This window comes from Triturus cristatus, chromosome 5_2 (assembly GCF_964204655.1).
Source record: "Triturus cristatus chromosome 5_2, aTriCri1.1, whole genome shotgun sequence".
Taxonomy (NCBI): domain Eukaryota; kingdom Metazoa; phylum Chordata; class Amphibia; order Caudata; family Salamandridae; genus Triturus; species Triturus cristatus.
Window position 1 is genome coordinate 511302854 of NC_140588.1, and position 20137 is coordinate 511322990.

Consider the following 20137-nt stretch of genomic DNA (forward strand, 5'->3'; position numbering starts at 1 on the left):
ACGAGACACAGTACTGAAACTCCTGAGATAAGACCACATCTTCAGAGCTCTTGCTGGCTCAAATGATACTAATCAGCCAATAGGGAGTGGTGACACTGCCAGATTTCCAGGGGTGAATCAGCAAAAGCACAGCGACACTCTACATAGTAAGCAACACATCACAAAACCAGGTGAGGCATACACTGTTTCCACTGCCCCATCGGTGAGGGGCTTCAGCCCAGAGTCACTGAGGAAGGCCACCATCTTTTATACTCACATTGATCACAGAGTCCTGCCTGGACAACTATTCCTGCCCCAGGTGAATACTGGCAGCGCTATGCACACACAGACATAGATGACACACAGGCATAGATGACTTGTGAATATGGGGAGCGCGCTGTCAGCATGTCCCACCACGGCACCATCGGGGAGAGAGTACTTAAAAGGAAACCTCCAAGAAACCGCAAAGGGATGGTCATCAACAGATTACACATGGTCTGTGGTTGGGATATCCCTAGGTCCTTCCACAGGGAGACCAGTGGCGCCTCTTCACAGACGTTGACAGTGCAGAGGTGACGCATACAGTGCAGTGTCGCCGCACTGTCACAGGCTTTGCAGATGATCCCAGTCTTGGAGGCACGCAAAGGAATCCATGAGTATAAATATCGTTCACATTTGCATTCACCCTTGTGGGTCTTTCAGGACCAAGAGGATCAGGGGCACCCACACAGCAGCACAAATTGGCTGGTGAACCTTTGCTCCATCTTTCCAAGCTGTGTGGTGCCTGCAGCCCACGACCGAATGGGCGGCGGGGCCTTTCAACCCAATTTGTACTGGAATCACTCAGTAAGCACATGTACAAGGGGCATTGCTCTCCTATCATGATCCCATGCCAAGGAACCTTGAAACGTCCAAGAAGTGTTGCACCTGTACCTATCTCAGGGTTAGAGTCTCCATGTCAGAATGCTTTATTGCAGATGGACTTCACTCAGGATTAAGGAAATACTAGACTAATGCTTTGCAATGAAGCACGGTAGCATTATTTTTGCTAAATCTTGTTAATTCTGGTGTACAATCTTCAGCCCTACATCTACTTTTCTGGAATATTGTGACTAGGCCATCAAGGGCGTTTCCAAAGGACTGATACCACAGCATGGATGCTGGACGTTCTGTAGGTTCTTAACTGTTGAACCAACCCCGAACCCAGCGCCTGAGTTTGAAATAAATGCATTATATACTTGGATTTGTTCGCCTGCTCCTTGTGCTTCAATTATGTCTTTGACTGTTGGAGATTTGAGGAAGACCCTTTACATGCTCCACCACACGAAGTCACTCCCATCAGCAAAAGTATTTTTTTCCTACCCCGAATGACTACCAGTGCCCAGCGTGCAGCTTCCAGCTTCTATGCAACATACACATGAACAGATGTTTTCCCACGGTTTGCACAAAACAACAACACATGCTGCAAACCACATTTTTGAAAAACATGACAAATGTTAATGTCTTTGAGGTGGACATTGTATTCCAGTAAATTTCATAAATAGTTTCAGCTACCATTCGATTCATTCAGATCAGAGGGAACCCATGTCACCCAAGTGATCCATATTGTACTTGAGCCTCCAAAAATCTCAGCTCAGATCAGAGAGAAAAGGGGGCATATATACAAGGAAATGTCGGAGCGTGGAGCTGCGCCAAATTTGGCAGCACCGCGCTCTGACATTTCCAAAATGCAGGAATGCACCATATTTACAACAATATGGTGCACGCACCCCTATGTTTTCCCTAGCACTGGTGCTAAAATTAGCTGCCAAGCACCAACGCAGGCACCCTTGCACTTTAGTGCAAGGGTGCCTACGTTGCAAGGAATCAATCAGTCAATCAGTCATTTGTTAAGCGCAACTACTCACCCGTAAGGGTCTCAAGGCGGTTCGGGGGGGGGGGGGGTTTAGCAGGCTCCAGTCCATCAAGGGGGGGGGGGTCTGTCGAAGAGCCAGGTTTTGAGGTTTCTTGCGAAGATGGGGAGCGATGTTGTCTTTCTGAGGTGGAGCGGAAGGGCGTTCCAGGCTCGGGCCGCGAGGAAGGAGAAGGAGCGGCCTCCCGATCTGGTCTTTCTGGTGCAGGGAACCATGGCGTAGGAGAGCTGGGCTGATCGTAGGCTCCTCTGGGGTACGTGGAATTTGAGTCGGCTGTTCGGGTATACTGGTCTGGTGTGGCAGAGGGCCTTGTGGGCATGGGTGAGCATCTTGAAGTTGACTCTAGCTTCGATGGGGAGCCAGTGGAGTGTGCGCAGGTGCTGGGAGATGTGACAGTGTCTTGGCAGGTCTAGGACCAGTCTTGCGGTGGCATTCTGGATGTTCTGTAACTTGTGGGTAAGGTTTTTGTTTATTCCGGCGTAAAGTGTGTTGCCGTAGTCGAGTCTGCTGGTGACCAGGGCGTGAGTGACGGTCTTTCTGTGTTCGAGGGGGATCCATTTGAAGGTCTTACGTCAGAGGCGGAGGGTGTGGAAGCAGGAGGACGAGACGGAGTTGATCTGGCGGTCCATTTTTAGCTCGGAGTCCAGGATGATTCCCAGGTTGCGTGCGTGGTCTGTGGGGGTGGGAGGACTTCCGAGGGCGGGGAGCCACCAGGTGTCATTCCAGGTGTTGGGGTTTGGGCCCATGATGAGCACTTCTGTTTTGTTGGTGTTTAGTTGTAGGCAGCTGTTTTTCATCCATTGGCAATGGCTTCCATGCCTTCTCGAAAATTGTGTCTGGCGGTATTGGGTTCGTTGGATAGGGAGAGGATGAGCTGGGTGTCGTCTGCGTATGACACAATGTTGAGTCCATAGGTTCTGATGATGGGGGCGAGCGGAGCCATGTAGACGTTGAAGAGTGTAGGGCTGAGGGAGGACACCTGGGGGACTCCGCAGGTAGTAAGAGTAGGGTCCGAGAGGAAAGGGGCGAGTCTGACCCGCTGAGTTCTGCCAGAGAGGAAGGAGTGGATACAGTTGAGGGCCTTGTCTTGGATCCCTGCGTCGTGGAGTCTGCATATTAAGGTGCGGTGGGAGACTGTGTTGAACGCCGCTGAGAGGTCGAGGAGGATGAGGGCTGCTGTTTCTCCTTTGTCCAGTAGGGTGCGGATGTCGTCTGTTGCAGCGAAGAGGGCGGTATCCATACTGTGTTTTTTTCTGAAGCCGGATTGGGAGGAGTCGAGGATGTTGTGCTCTTCGATGAATGTGGCGAGTTGGCTGTTGATGGCTTTCTCGATGACTTTCGCTGGGAACGGGAGCAGGGAGATGGGTCTGTAGTTTTTGAGGTCGGTGGGGTCTGCCGAGGGTTTCTTCAGGAGGGGGTTGACCTCGGCATGTTTCCAGTCGTCGGGGAACGTGGCGGTTCCCAGGTAGCGGTTGATGGTGTGGCAGAGCATGGGTGCGATGGTGTCGGAGGCTCTGTTGACAGTGTGGTGGGGGCAGGGGTCCGTGGGGGCCCCGGAGTGAATTGACTTCATCGTCTTCAGTGTGTCTTCGGTGGTGAGGGCTGTCCAGTTGTCGATCGCTGGCTTCAGGGTGTCAGGGGTGGTTGGTGAGGGTTCAGTGTGTTGGTTGTCTTCGTCGAAGTTGTCGTAGATGCTCTTGATTTTGTGGTTGAAAAAGGTGCTGAGTTTGTCGCAGTGGTCTTATGACGGTGGGATGTCGATGAACTCGCCAGTGGGTTGGGCAAACTCCTTGATGATGTTGAAGAGTTCTTTGCTGTTGTGTGCGTGAGTGGAGATTCTGTCTTCAATCGCTTTTTTCCTTGCTTTTCTGATGAGTTGGTGGTGGGCGTTGGTGGCGGCTCTGAAGTTGCTGTGGGCGTCTGTGGTTTGTTTATGTGCAGGAAGGTGCCCCTTCCTGCACCTAAACAATCCATAGTGGCAATTTGTAACTTCTGAGTATGCAGAGCAAATACTCATTATTTAATGATTGTTCGTTTGAAGGAAGGTGTCCCATTCATGGTGTTTTGCTCTTTCGATGTGTGCTGCATTCTGCAGCACACATAGAAAAAGCACAAATGAGGAGAAATAAAATTATTTCTCCTCATTTCACCATTCTAACACCAGCTATTGCATAACGTTAGTTTTGGGTGCTGCCTCAGATTTACAGATCCTTGCAAATCTGGGGCAGCGTCAAAAAGCAATACGTATTGCGGTGGAACACCCACTGCAACACCCATTTCACGCAGATACCTGAGCACATGGCAGATTGGTAACTTGCTATGCAAAACAGGAAAACCTACTATCTGTACTTTGTTCCCGGCACAATTAAAAGATAGTTCCCTGGGACTGATGGATGGTCTCCCCAGAGCCACATGCATGTGTGGATACACATAAAGGCAAACACAATTGCACAAGCTCACACATGCCCATACACACATAGCTATAAATGTTGGATGCATTAATGTGTCTGTTTGCCTCGGTCTTCCTCTCTCACCGGTTTGAATCATTCCTTCAAGTTTTTCCTATTCCCTCTGTGTGTATTCTTTCTTTTTAGATCCCAGTCACTGCTTAGCATCAAGACCTGGACGTCACTGCAGACAGGTAAAAATCACTTCTCTTAAAAGTACTTCATCTTTATGAGCATTGGGCCGCGGAGGGTTATCCGCTTCTTTGCAAACTTACTGGAAGCAATAGTTGTTTTATAAACCTCATTTTTCTGCCAAAGCTTTGAGGTTAACGTGAACAATATGCTTCCAAGAAGACAGGATGTGACCATTCAGAAGAAAAAAGTCACCCAAAAAAATGGGATTACTTCATTCGGCGGGAATAGGGCTTTTGCAATGGGAAGCAATCCCCATAGGCCTTCCACTAGACGTTTGCATTCCTGTAAAGTTTTATTAGAGCAAGGGCAAGGCAGGAAACATCAATGAGCTCAGCTGAAGCCAGACTGCAGCACTCTCTTTTTTGTAGCAAAGCATTTGCTGTAGGAGGCCAAAGAGCCCTGGATTTCACAACCAAGATATGTACAGTAACAGCACCTTTGAAAAATCCAGGGAATATCAAATATCATCATGTGGTTCATTCACCACGCGTATTTCTTAGGGAGAGATGATTATTTCCAAGTTTATCCACACATCTGCAGATGGGAACTTAGCGGTTTATAAGAAAGCAGGGATCCCACACGCACCATGCCAGCAGCGAACAGGATGACAGCTATGAACCAACGGCAGAGAATAATGGTAGAAGCGGGAGTGATCGAGTAGTGTGGAAATCAGTTGGGTGGTTAAAAAGTTTTGACAGTGGTTTACAGAGCTGCTCTCCTTTAAGTTGAGGTTTGGAGCCTATCCAAGAAGGCCAGCGCGTCCTAATCATGATCATTTGATGATTTGTTTGGTTGCACGTGGTAAGTGAAGGTGGTAGACCTGAGTTTGGCAGGAGTGAAGCTCATTAAAAACCACCTATACAAAATGATAATGGGTCCCCATGTAGACAGTCGCAAAAGAGTGGCCGAAGTTGAATACCTTCTAACCACTCTGGGCAGACTCTATGGTACCGTAATCAAGAGCATGCTCCTCTGGAGGTCTTCCATCTACAATAATCTCAGTCTTGCGTCTTTTGTGAATTTATTTTCAAAACCTCACTAACCATACAAGCCTACAAGTGATTTAGTGCGTAGTGTCTACTACTTAAACACAAAGTCACATAAGGACATAATTTGTGAGTACAATTAGGGCTTGTGTGTGGTTTCAGGATCATCAATGGAAACGCTTTCCCCTGTTCACTCATAGATTACATACAGTGGCTCTGCACCTTTAACTGCTGATCTATTCTACCAGTATGGACATGATTCATAAGAGGGTTTTTTTACACTGCAGTAATTCCAGAACACTTATACCACAGGTTTCGTACGTCCAATTGGACACACTTCATCAGAGATTCCTAAACCTATTAGTGATGCAAAAGAGCTAAAGGTCGAATAAAGTCAGATGGTATGTGGAAGTTATCTCTTGTTTTTTTACCTCATTCATCCAAGTCTACAAGCACCTAACTCTCGATTTCAGCCATCTGTAGGCAACGGAATGGAAAATCTACACAAGAACTGATTAGAGGAAGGATAATAATCATTGGTATTGAACAATGACTATGAATAGAATGCTGTAGATGCTGTTGGGAACATCAGTCTTGAAATTACTTCTAATCCATTCACTTTCCCAAAAATTGATAACAGGTCTGCCCTCGGCAAGCCTGCAATTGATTAGTCTTTTTTTGCAATCATATGAAATAGGCATTACAATTTTAAAAGTAATAAAGAAATACTAACGTATACAGGGAAGTGCATAACTCTACTACAAAAAAGAAACAATTAACCATTAGAACATTGACTAAAGAAAGCATGAACTGAAAACAGAAATTAAAGCAGGTCCCCTGCCAGCCTAGGAACCGAAGTGAACTAGTTTTTAGGTGGATGTGCATATGTAGACAAGCAAAATGCCAATACTCACGAAGAGCTAATGGCTGACGTGTGCGTGCACACTGCCCCATGTTATAAGTTGTGGTGGGCGGAAGCAAAATGTAAATGGCCCTTTAACATGCCAATGGATGACGGGTGTTGACCGAAAGCCTCTGTATGTTTACATGTATGTAGGTCTTTTTATTGTGAACGAGGCGGCGAAACAACCCAGCTGTCTATAGACTAGACCTAAAAACACAATGGGAAATGGAGCAGCATTTTGGAAGCCAAAACCACATTTGATGGTTATATGCTCGGAAGGGCTGAGTCTGGATTCCAGACAATACAGCTGACAGAATTCACTGGGAGGAGGCCTGCTGGCAGGCCAGCAAATCCACCTAAAGGGATAAGCGTTTGGAAAGCCAGAGCTCTGTTCTTGCTCCTGTGGAATGCTGGTGGACTATTAAGGGAATAAAAGGACTGCATTTTATAAAGGGCAGAACAAAGAGATGACTCAATAGGTGCTGCCAGTTACACAAGTGTGCTGCTATGAGGTTGATTCATCTTGTGCAGAAAATAACCCGGGCCAAAGTGTCATTTCCCTGATAAAGCCATGCAGACAAGTAAAGATATGCTACATTTCAAACAAGAATCATCAACAGGGACAGAGGCAGTCCTGCCAGGGGGAAATACGTTTGGTTGACACTGAAAAGACAAGAATGCCTTTAAAGGATAAATGCATAAGTACAGAGGACTAGATCACTGATATGGAGCACTGTGTATCCCTCTGCGGAATAAAGACCCTGCAGTTCACCTACACGTCTTGCAAAAGTGATGGTCACTGAGTGAATTTTCTTTAAAACAAACATCTTTAAATTACCATAGGCTAAGAAGAGAAAGAAAATGGTTTTTATCACTAGGTTTAATTAAAAAAAAGTTTTCACATAGTTTACTACTTCAAGCACCAATAGGTGCTAAATGCCTGTTGCAAGAACTTCAGGGTGCAGGAAGTAACGTAACCATCACAGTGCAAAATCCTCATCTGTATACAGAGTTTACTGCATTTTAAGTATTGCAGAAGGGGTGTAATGTAAACAAGTTTTACTCCATCAGCAAGTCAAGTCAAAAACAACGTTTATTAGGACATTTGTCCATAAAACATTCTAAACCAATAAAAAACTTTACAATGTAGGGCCACTTAAAACCTACTACCTCCCAAAGGCAGAGCAGCACAGCCTATTCAAACGCATCCTTAAAATTCTGTTTGACAGAGAGTAAAAAAGGTGAAATTCCTACTGTCATATCAAAATAGCACATTTCAGACAGTAGCTCCATCGTCTCCAGCCTTTGGAATGTTTGATATTTTAAAAAAGGGTCTTAGAAACGTAATAGTGGGAGAGAATGTGGGCTAACAGCTAGAGTGGTCGACCTCAAAGCTGGGGAACAGGGTTCGAGTCTCGGCAGGGACGCTCAACATCCTGTGATTCTGGGCAAATCACGTAATCTCCCTGTGCCTAACAAAATGAATGTGCCCGTCTGTAACGCAACTGGTGCTCATGTAAAGCGCTCTGATACCTTCAGGCCGAGTTTGCACTGTGTAAAACTTCCCCCTAAAAAGAAAAATACAGGCAGAAATATAAAAAACATAATCCATAAGTACAAGTGACAAAGAGCTTTTTACATTCAGGGAGCATGTGCAGAATCCATTCCCATCCAGGTCCAAATTACCTATTTCTTACTTTCCTTGCCCACCTCCTTTCACTACCAAGAATTTCTTCCCAGCATAGTTTAGGCACCTTTGGGGCATCGCTATCCACCGATAGTTTATAAACAAATCTCAATATATGGGAGTTCACCAACAAGATCCAGGAAACCAGCTTCAATTCTTTCCTTCTACCGTGAATCATGGTTCCTGGTGGCACTAACAGAAGTCTCCTGAGGACTGCCCTCCTTCGGATCCCAATCGCAGTAGGGGTCAAGGGCAAGTACCTCTGCTCTGTAAAACCCCAAAGGGGGTATTTTCTCTTCGTAAGCCCTCATTAAAGGCGTGAGGGTCAAGCCCCCATATTTCTAGTTAAATTTGACCAAACACCTGGCGCATGGACGTCTGCTTAACACACCCCAAATGGATGTCCCATTTTAGGTTCCTATTAAAAGCCTTAGATATTTATAAACATTCACTACTTACACCTCTCGAGTATGCAAGTACCTTTCAAAGTAATTCACTTTTTTTCCCCAAAGATTACCACCTTGGTCTTCTCCAAATTAATTTGCGGCAAATTGTGCTTGCAGTATGCTTCTCGAGAGTCCAGTTTTCTTTGCAGACCAATAAGAGTGTAGTCCAGAAGAACATAAATGTCCACATATCGCAAACAAGGGATATGCTATTTTATAACTTTAGGAGAAAATAAATTCGTTAGATCTATGGCTGCTGGGAGGTCTGCCAGAAATAAACTAAAAAGCAGGGGGGCTACATCCTTGATGTAGGCCGTTCTAAACTGGATTTTTTTTTTATACAATCTCCCAGATTTATAGAGCTCTACCTCAGCCCAATTGTCTGTATGCAATGCTTGTAATGTGCTTAGGAGGTCAATCAGGAGTTTCCAAGTATCAAGTTTCCCCCATTGCAGTCCCCTGCAGACTGTGTCGAAGGCTGTCCGGAAATCGATAAAACAGCAGCATAGCCTTTAGTTCATTTCCAGGGCCTTCCGAATGATGGCCCAGAGAGCAAGGCAATGGTCTACAGTTGAGTGACCATCCTCACTGCTCGATCGGTGTGATCTTATGCTCATATGCCCAGTCACCCAATCATAACAGTTGGATTTTGGAGAACACCTTCTCCGAGGTGTCCAAAAGGTGGATCAATCTATAATGTGAGGGGTCCGAGACTTCCGCTTTTGTGATGTGGATTTCACTATAGAAACCCTCCATGACAGAGGATAGTGACCCGTTGAGGATATCCAACAAAACAGGAGGGCAAAGCCCTTGCCCACCAGGCGCTATTTGACTTGATTAGCACTGCCAGGATATTATATTGCTAGTTTATCCTGATCAATTACTGCCCTTTCACAGAAAACCAAGTGGGGGGCAAAGTCTTAACAGTAGTATACTTAAGACTGGATGAGATAGGGGAGCTACCATATAGGTCATCTAGGTACGCTGCCCAGATATCCTTGGGTTAGAGCAATCCATGAGGGCTGCAGGATTCATTTACTTTCATCCAGAACTCTTGTTGGTCCCCTGATTGAATAACCATCTACATATTGACCCACTTATTATGGTAGAAAGTGGCCTTTCTCTTTTATCAATTGCCTGTATTGACACTTTAGGCTGTTCAACTCCTGATTGGGATAACCCTCAGGCCTCAACCTTGATTGTTTATATGTCTTTCTCACTAGGCTTTTTTTTTTCTTGCTTGTGGAATCAAGCCAACCCTTCCCATTAACATAACATGCTTCATCTACCCCACATTGTTTTTATGTTTACATGTATACAGTCCAACATGTTAGCCACAATCTCATTAAACCCCAAAATGTTATTCTCTTGGCTCAAAGAAAAAACCTCAGTGTTTTCCGTGAGTTGATATACAACTAAAAGCTGTAGGTGGGTTAGGTTGAAACAAGTTGTAAGCCTCCGAGGGAGAGATACCTCAAGGAGCAATACCTTCTCTGCTGCCACGTGCTTGTGGTAATATAGGACAGCCAACGTGGCCCAATAATAATTTTCCTCATATATTTCCACTTGAAAACCTGAAAAGAGACCAAACTGCCAGGCTAGGGTGAACATATAGTCAGTCAGGTCCTCCAGTTGGCCCTGCCGAAATTTAACAGCTGCTGGTATGCCATTTTTAAAATGACCGTTCATGCATACCAGGCCATTGTTTACCAGCCCTTGGCTATATACCTTGGCCTCCCGCTTTATTGAGCCGGATGGGAAAGAGTCTGGGGGAATGTTATAACAGTCCAGGATGTCTTCCATCTGAATGTCTGCCTGGCCAGGATACAATTGAGCTTTCAAATTCCCAGCTATTAATATAATTGCTTCCAGGAGTTTTCTCAGGATTTTCTGCATAGATTGATCAAACGTCTCCAGCCAATCATTCATTCTTCAGTACTCTTCCCTATGGATGTTTACTTTTATCAATATAATGTCACAGTCACACACCACACCAGCACATACTTTAGAAACAAGGAGAAAAATGAAAGGTAAACATAACTCACATGCATGCACACAACATTGCATGATAGTACAACAAGCAATGGACAATTGATCCACCACAATAGAAGAAAACATGAAAAGCCCTTTATCAAACCCCCATACACAAAACACCACAAAGATCTTACTTGATTTACTTTCACAATGATTTGTTCAAACCATTTCAAAACCTAATACCAAGTAAACTCTTTTCTAGCCATACACAAACACAGATAAAATAACAGACACTATCAAATGATGTTTCTCAAGTTCAATTTAAGGTTTTCTCAGATTTGAACGGAAGAGTGCCCACACTCCACAGAGAGAATTGGCTACTATGCCATAAAAACGGGGACTAGCGCTGTACAAATGTGAATAGCATAACATTCCATAAAACTCCATAAGATTTTCCAGTGGACAGGCAAGTGTTGGGTAACACTATGTGAAACTTCAGAAGTGAAATAACATTTAGACTCTCTCATGGAATTCTTTGTAGGTGAGCCTTGAGACACATCTATTCTGGTGTCTTCCAAATGTGTAGGTGGTGGCAGATTGCATACTGAACTGGCAACCACCGCCACAATAGAGGGGTCACAAAGTAATTTTAAGACATGGGCAAAGTGGCCAATTGCCCAGGGCTCCCATCTTCCAAGGGGCCCCCGGGAAAGCAAATTGTCAGTCTATTTGACCTCTCTGTATTATATTCCACTACCTAAACACCTCTGCTTCTCTGCTTATCTGTACCTCTCTAACCAGTGGCTGGACTCCTGGACAAGACATTTTTCAACTGTTCTGTGTGAGCCTGTTAAGGTTTAACCCATCATTTAGTATGGTTTGGCATCATGCAGGCTTGAATGAACAGGAAAAGGGCAATACAATTCAAATGTGTTCCGTTCAGAGGCCCCAAAAATCAGTGGCGTAGCAAGGGTGGGCAGCGACCCCAACCACCCCCGCTCTTACTTACGGCTGCCATGGGGAGGCAAATGCATGGAGAACTCCCCTGCTCTAACCTGTGGCTGTTGCGGGGCGTCAAACGCAGGGGCTGCCACAGACGGCAAAAGGTCTAGCTACACCACTGACAAAAATATGCCCTGACCAGAGCCCCCAAAGCCCTTAAGATGAGTCTACCCATAAAAGATTACATCTAGAGACAGTCTCACTTGTTGTTGGGTCCATTCAGCTCCCCTGCAAACCAGCGGCTTGTATCTCAGAACAGAAATGTGGTCATTGCTCTGCCACTATGTGCTGTGACATCGGCAGTGTGTGCGAGCCAACAGGCTCAAGCAGCCGCGGTTCGTGCAGGTGACAGCGGTGGGGTGGTAGGGCCAAGTAAGGGGGTATTTCAAGGGACGATGACGAGGGAAAATGAAAATTAATTATTTATTTAATTTTCCCCTCAGCATCATCCCTCGAAATCCCCCCTTAAGCGTCCCCACCGCTGCTACCCGCACGGACCTCGGCTGGGCTCAAGGCTGCACAAGAGGCAGTCCTATGTTATCTTTAGTCAGCATGAAGCAATGCAGGTGCTGGCCATTTCATGTTGCCCATTGAGCCCTCTGTGTGAATTCTGACACTGAATTCAGCCTTCTCTGAAACCAAAATTATCTCTTCATCCCTCTCCAGACACTGACATTGGCCCACTCTGTGCCCACAATAGGACACTCTCACCTGCCGTCTGGCGCAGCCCACAGCTCTAGCAAATAACGAAGAAACCCTCCTTGCCTGCCTTAGAATGGGGTCTAAAGGGCCGTGGGAAAGGGTTTGGTCTCTTGGGCACACTCCTAAGGAGCCAGTCAATCGAATGCATGCCACTCTACAGTCTGTGTGCCAGCAATTGCCTTTGTCCACAGAGCAAAATTGCTTTACTTTATTTTCCAAGTCCTTGAAGTAAGATTAAACATATACATATCGTTGCAGAAGTAAAACAATACACTGGCTGTAAAAGAATGTTATTGTTCACTCACCAAAAACATATATCAAAATCTTCATGTCTGTGCTGATGTCTAAAGTGAACTGTGGATTGAGTGTATCTTCTGATAAATATAGAGAAGGTCATTTACAGCGTGGTGGGATATGAGAACGGCCACACTTTGGGGGGAGTGGGGTGTTTTTGCAAAACAAAAAATCTTTAAATACAGTGCTAGTTCTTCTGCCAGGAGATGGGGAGCCAATGGCCCTGTCAACCAGGCATGCTAAACCACATCCCCCGCCACACTATTAATACACCCCAAACTAAACAAAACCTGCTCTTCATGTTTCTTTCAGAAATAAAAGGTTAAACATTAGCAGGATGGAAAGGGTTCACAAGTGATGTGTGCAGCAAACCTTAGGCACTTGGCCCGGTGAGGGATGCCGAGTTAAAGTAAAGGTTGAAGTAAAAATGTCACCTTTGTAATTTTTCCGTGGGGTTTTAAAGAGGTCATCTCGTTTATAATGTCACAATAAGTCTAAAAACCTGAGGCGGCATCTTCAGACACGTTTTTTAGGTCTCGCTGAGCCAGCGCATGCGCTGCTCTTCGAGACATTTAGTATCGGGGTTTTCAAAGTGCTACCACAGGCTTTTGGTGGCCTAACGCTTGCGTTCACGCCTGCCTCCCTTCCAGCGCGATCACTTTCACTTTTTCGTGCTGCTGCGCGCGCGCATCACTAGCGTGTTTTTTTTTTTCATTACTACAAGCTTCCTGCGTCGCGCGGCCAATGCTTGTTTTCTAGCTAGAATATCGTGTTTGAGGCACTGTGGTACATATTCTAAGTTCCCTCCTGTAGAGTTGCGGAGACTTGACAAATGTTTGGTTAATGAGCGGAAAGAGTCGCCTGCCAGGCCGCGTAAAGATTGATTCAAAGTGGTTTAAAGATTCCAATATGGAAATCAAGTAAGCTGTTTCAGAGTTTTAACATTGCGAAATGTCGGCACGTAACGCATGGAAGTAATGTAAATATCTTGGCGGTGATTGCAAGGATTGCAATGCGGCTGAGCAGGAACCTGAGCAGCAGCTCACTCGCCCACTGCAGTAGCATCTCGTGTGAGAGGTTACATTCCAGAATAGGGCTGGAATGTGCAGATTAATTTAAGTTTATTTCAGGTTCCAACAAGCATGTGATGTCAGCTGCGCGCTTTCTTTATAAGAACGTATACGAGCGGCTACCGATTTTTTTCCACACAGTAGGAATACTGAGTGTGAATGAATGATGGCAGTGACCCACTGCAAGCAAAGAAAATGTCCCCGGTTAAATCGTGAACTGACGTCTCTCAAGCTCTGGAGTGAGAGGTGACCCATTGGATACAACTGTGAGTAGGCAATGTAAAGCTTTACGTTCCTTCCCGTCCGTGGTTTACAGGAACATTCACAAGAAGTTCGATTTCTGAAAACGACGGGTGCATCCGACTGAGGTTATTCACTAGACAGTTTGGTACTGTATAGATTTAGTGCGGGGTTTAGTCATACTACGATACATCTGAATGTCCGTATGTGTTTGAATATCGAGGCAGTACTAGGAAGCTCTGAAACACAATTTTACAATAGTGCAATGCAATTCTAATCGGAACAAACATTAATTAGGACTGTGCTTCCTTGAATAGCACAAAAACATCTGTTTTGCAAAGACAACCTCAAACCATTACCTCGTGAATGGGATTATTCTTTCTTTGTAAAAGATATGTATGTGTATATTACCTACTGGCGTTTGCCAGTAGGAAGCTCATGTTAACATAGAAAAATGTTTATTTACTTCTCGAAAATAAAAAACAAGCATTGGCATAGCCAATAGGTCTCGCCTTTGGGACCTTATGAGTGTTTAGCCATGCAACAGTTGATGTTGTTGCGCCAAGGATATTGTGCTGGATAACTAAACACTTATAAGGTCCCAAAGGCGAGACCTATTGGCTATGCCAACGCTTGTCTAGATTGCCTGTGGTTGGTGACTGTTAAGAATGCAGCCCTGGGCAAAGAGCATAATTTCTTTCTCTATGCTGGACGGTCTCTTTAAAACAACTATGAAATAAGTGTCTGATGTTTGCAGAGTCCACTGAAAACAGAAGCTGTCCCCATAATGAAAATACTTCAATGGCTCCCAGTGAAGACCAGAAGCAACTGTGCTTTGAATGACTGAGCGATGCTATGCCGCTCCCACCCACCTTCTTTCTGGGGCTTCTTAAAATAGTCTTCTGATACATTCCCAATCAAGATGGCTTTTCAGACTGCCTTTTCCTCAACTGGTACGGGAATGGCTGGACCTACATGCCATGACCAACATATCTCAAGAGCACCTCCCCCAATCCCAGCCAACAATCTAAAGGGTGGAAAGTGTCCTCTTCACCAACCCATATTGCCAGAAGCCCTGAATACTCCTTCTACCAATGTGAGAACAACTTTTGTGAGTTGCGAAAGTTGGTTTAATAAAGAATGGTATCTGCATGCATTAGTCAAATGTTCATGCATAAAATGCTTTGGGACTAATGTCATCTACCTCAAGACAGAACCGTACTTGCTCTAGTCTGCCTAGAGGACAGGCAGTCAAAGGTGCTCACAAATGCGAGATTGCAGCGTAGGAAAGAAAGAAAGAAAGAAAGAAAGAAAGAAAGAAAGAAAGAAAGAAAGAAAGAAAGAAAGAAAGAAAGAAAGAGAGTTAGTTTAATCCTCGTTTTAATCTTTCGGCATTTGATAGTGGATATTACATGTTAGCAATAGGTATATAGATAAGGAGCCTTAGGTATGAAGTTTCACAGTTCCCAACTCTCAATTCTATCATGGTGGCCTCACATTGAGCTATTACGATGTTTTCCCGGGCATGATATTTATCCAACAGAAGACACACATCAAATGTTTCGGAGCCTGAGCCTCTCTTTCTTTTGCCAGAAGTAAGGCAAGAACCAGGGCTAAATACCTCAAACTGTTTATTTAAATATAACCTTTCAACAAAACCAACGACTCCTACTAAGTGGAACAGGGAACGCAGACTTGTTTAGTTACTGTACACAAGTGGTTCCGAGAATCAACAATCCCAAATTTAGATCCATTCCTGGTGCATGTCCAGGGCTAAAGCCGATCATGCCCTCAGCAGAAACACCACTGTGGCTAACGCATTAATTAAATTAAATTAAATAAAGGTGCGATAGAAAAAAAATGAATGCCGCCCGATGAATTTATTGTTGCTCGCGAATATAACAACTCCATACAGGGCTAAGGAGCCGTGTGGATTCCGCAACTCAGAGGGAGCAAGCCAAGGCATCCCAAACACCAGTGACATGACCCCTTCATACCTCCTACCTCTTCTGCAAAGCTAAACACAGATAGATCATGAACGCGTTGCCCTCAGGAGGACCGTCACCCCCCCGGGCCGTGCCGGGCGCATGGGGTTCTTCTCACATGCCGTTCCAGCATCACTAATAGTGCGCTTTTCATCGCACTTATCCGAATGCCTAGCCTCATATGGAAAAGGTTACACTACTACGCTGACTACAGGTCAGGGCACAAGTTCTAAAAAAAGTAGTGTGGGGACTAACCAGGTTAGGCAGTATGCAAGTGAAATCATGACGCGTGCCATCATAGCGCATGATGTCACGACACACGTCATTGCACATGACATCACAGGACGTGACCTCAGTGGAATTGACATCACAAGAAGTGACATCAGATATTAAGACCTCACACATATGTTTATCAGGTATATCATGAGTACATTTAAGCGCCTTATGAGATTTAACAAATGAGATTTGGCGTTGGGGTTGTGCCAAAAAAGTGACGCAATTCCAACGCAAAATCTGGGCCTCAACTATTACATTTATTTTTTTAGAACCTGCCACAAAGAAATTTGCAACTAGGAGAAGCATGGCAGTAGATCTGTTCTGCTTGATTGGCTGCAAAGTCTGCATCTTAAAATATTTTATGGGGTTAAGGCACCTGCTGCAGAGGTGCCCAGTAAATCTCAGGTAATAATAATAATTGTGAGATAACTCTAGAAGTTAACGCATTTGTTGGAAAGATCTGTGTTTTGTGTAGTCCTAGATTTGAATCAAAGTAGTATAGATGGTTAATGTGTCTCCTGCAAAGATGGTTAATGTGTCTCCTGCAAAGCACTTCATGTAACGTGCAGATGACAGATTCTTATTTTATGTGGATAGGTAAGTGGGTTACTGCTTAGAACACAGAGATCCTTTGTTACCAGCAGTTCATACATTTGAATCCTTGTAATATAGCACAGTGAGTTATGAAGGGCATGCGACTCCTACACCCTGTAAGCCTGTCTCATGTAACTCAGATTGTACATTGATTTACACATGTACATGATTTATTGTCAATGTATAATGTGTATGTCACGTAAACACTCACACCCAGTGAACAGATCTGGGTTTGATCCATCACCGTTCTTTAGCCCACTCTGCCACCCCAGTTCAGACATGGCCATATGCAAATCAGTCTGACCCTGTGCCTCATGGGAACAGTCCAGCCCGAACTGCCAAGCCATGCCTTCCCTGGACCGGAAACAAGCTTCCTAGGACCGGTTTCTGGCATTTCAGCCGTCTTCAGCCAGGCTTGCTTGAATCCAGTGGCAAAGTGAGCAAGGGACTCACGTCTGAGCATACCCTGCCAACTTATGGCGAACAAAGCGGTACAACAGCTCTGACACGCTGCGTTGGGTTGCGTAGCGCTTTATAAGAAATAAAATAGTGCTATTAAAATTATTTGTGTAATTACTTGGACAGACCAACACATCTGACATTCTTACAGTGCATGCATCTCTTGTATACAGGCACTGAACAAAGGCAAAAGCATGCCTCTCTTAAGTACCTGTGAAGAGATAACAAGCTGTATGCCTTTGTTTCCCCTCTGTGGCATTTACATTTAAGTGAGGTTTTAGGCCCCCTCCAGTCAGGATATTCAAACAAAAGGAGGCCTGATGGCCCTTAACTTCGGCCCACATGGAGGTGAAAATAAGCATTTACAATGCAATAGGTCTCGCAATTACATTATTTTGAGCTATTGACATTGTGAATGGCAATGTCTTTAAAAAAATTAAAAGGCATTGTTATTTACAATACCAAAAGCAACACATTGCATTGCATAGCGCGGTGTCCGTGAAGACAGCGCTGCGCTTACTAAAGTAAAAAAAGAGTGTGTTCGGACAGAGCCCTGTGGTGACTCGCTAGAGAGCGCATTGAGTGCTGCGCCCAGCAGTACCAATGCCACCCTGCCAGGGGCTCCCCTCTCTGCTTCATAAACACACAAATGCTCAAAACTTCACAGAGTTCATAGAGATATGTAAACTGAAGACATAGTATGTGAGGTTACCAGTAATTTGAAAACTCAGCATTAGAACAAAATACTTGATATGACGTAATCACTTGATGATGAAAGCGACATGTTGAAGTAAGTCACGGCCTGGAATGCAAAATGGTCAAGTTTGTGTTCGTTAAAATGGGTATTGACGAAACGGCTCATAATGGCAGAGCTGCCAGTCATCGAGCGAGGGTTTGGTTAATGCTAGAGCAAGAACGGAGCAGGCATGACCCTCCTGTCCTGTCTGGGTACTGTGGCTAGGGGTGCTGCGGCCCCTCCGTCCTGACCCGCATCAGGATTGGGAGAGTCTGCCAGTCTCTGCCCTGGACTAGAGGCAGCACAGCCAGTATTGTGTGCCAGGCTGGGCTCTGGTGGGCCCTTGAGGTACTTGAGAGGACCTCACGTGATGCCACAAACCCCCTGCGGCCTGTCCACCCTAGTTCCCAGGCGGTGCGCTGTAGCCTGACAGCGCTGGCATCAGCAGGGCCAGACCGCCGCAGGACCTGTGCTTTATCATATCAATTTACGCGTGTCTGGAAAGACATAAACAGGCGTTTTATAGTTCTTCCCTGCAGCTCATAAAGTACAAACGCTTTTTTTTCTCTCTCTAGGACTCCGTGTCCCCCTTGGCACAGTCGTGAACTGGATGGTATACGGCTGTACAAGCGATCAATATATTTCAGCACATCCGAGCTTGTCCCATTAGCGGGTCACTTTCCCGCTTTTCGTTACAGAATGGTCTTTGAGCGGCACAGAACTGACTAGAATATAAATCCCATTGTACAGCTACCAAACACGACGAATGCGAGCCGGCCCCGTCTCTGCTGGGAATCAAAGGGGCACCTGGTCTCGAGATGCACTCTGTATTAATACCACGTCGCCGTTTATTCAGCAAATTAGACTTCATTTAGTGTGAGTCGAAGCCCACAATACTTAGGCAAAAGCAGTTCAATACAGTTTGTGGCTATCGGTGAATAGCCGGCGTTTTTATGTACATCCGGGCTCTACATAGGCCGTCCGCCATTACCATATTCTGAAACGGAAAGTACTTGCAAAAGCGACAACTGACCAACAAAATAACACAGCTACAAATACATCACGGAACATTCAGCTCCCGGGAGAACAGAGCCTGCGTCCCCAGGGCCGCGATCTTTACCCCAAATACCTTCCTGTTGTTGGTGCAGGAGTCCGCTCAAAATCTCTCGGCACAGGGGAAAAGACCTTGCACCTGTGCCACATGTACACTAGAAAGCGCAGGGTGAGCCCAGTAGCGCCTCCAGCACACCACACCGCTGTGTGAACCTATATTGTGGAGCCAGCACTCACACTGCGCAGCGTGAGACTGTGTGGTGCCGTTGGCACACCACACAGTGCCACATGAACCTGGACATGCCCCTAGTACACCACACAGCACTGCGTGAGCCTCTGTGGTACAGTCAGCACACATACCATGCCGTGTGAGCCTGTGTGATGCCACCAGCACACACACAGCGTTGCGTGAGCCTGTGTGGTACAGTCAGCACACATACCGTGCCGTGTGAGCCTGTGTGGTGCTTACCGATGTATACGGCAGGAGGAACCCCGAGAAATTCAGACACGAAAAGAATACATTTCTCGAAGAGCAAGTCTGTTAACTAGACAGGAATAACACTCGGAGTGCTCACATTTTAAAATAAAGTGAAGCATAAACATTACGAGCTTGAAGGCCTCCACAAACAGCGAGTAGATGAAAGACACACACACGCTTGGAAACTATATTTCATAGAGTGCAGAAGAGGTTAAAAATGCATATAACTGCATAAATCTTCAGCCCCCTCCGTGCCAAAAGGCTGTCCTGAACTCACAAACACATCATCAACAGGAAACTTAAAATGTGTTTGCCTGCAGATAGAGGTTACATGGTGCCCCAGCCCTGACGAAAATCCCGTGACCCGCCAACAGGATTGGAAACGCGTCGGCATTTCCTTTTGTCCACAAAGGGCTACTCATTCAAAAAAAGCGCACGCCATGACATATTTGCTCGGCTTTTTCTGCCGAGCCACTTGGACGGCCTCGCCTGCCAAAAGGCTTCTTGTCTTTATGGGGCCATGTGTTTGGCCCCATAAGGATAAGAAACCTTTTGCGACCAACGCAAAGCAAGCGAGTCCGTCCAAATGGGACGGCTTGAAAAGCCAAGCAAATACGTCACCGACACCTCTTTTCCAATGGCTGGCCACCGTTTAGCATAAACGGTGACGCCGGCCAATGGAAAAGAGGGGCGGGGCTAAAAGCCCCTTACAGAAAA

The 20137-nt window shown here is 45.5% G+C and overlaps 1 protein-coding gene across 1 annotated transcript in view; it reads right to left on the minus strand.

Annotated features, from left to right (window-relative positions):
* The window catches only part of ITGA9 (integrin subunit alpha 9), a 962089-nt gene that overhangs the window by 168680 nt on the left and 773272 nt on the right, over nt 1-20137 (minus strand). The window lies entirely within an intron of this gene.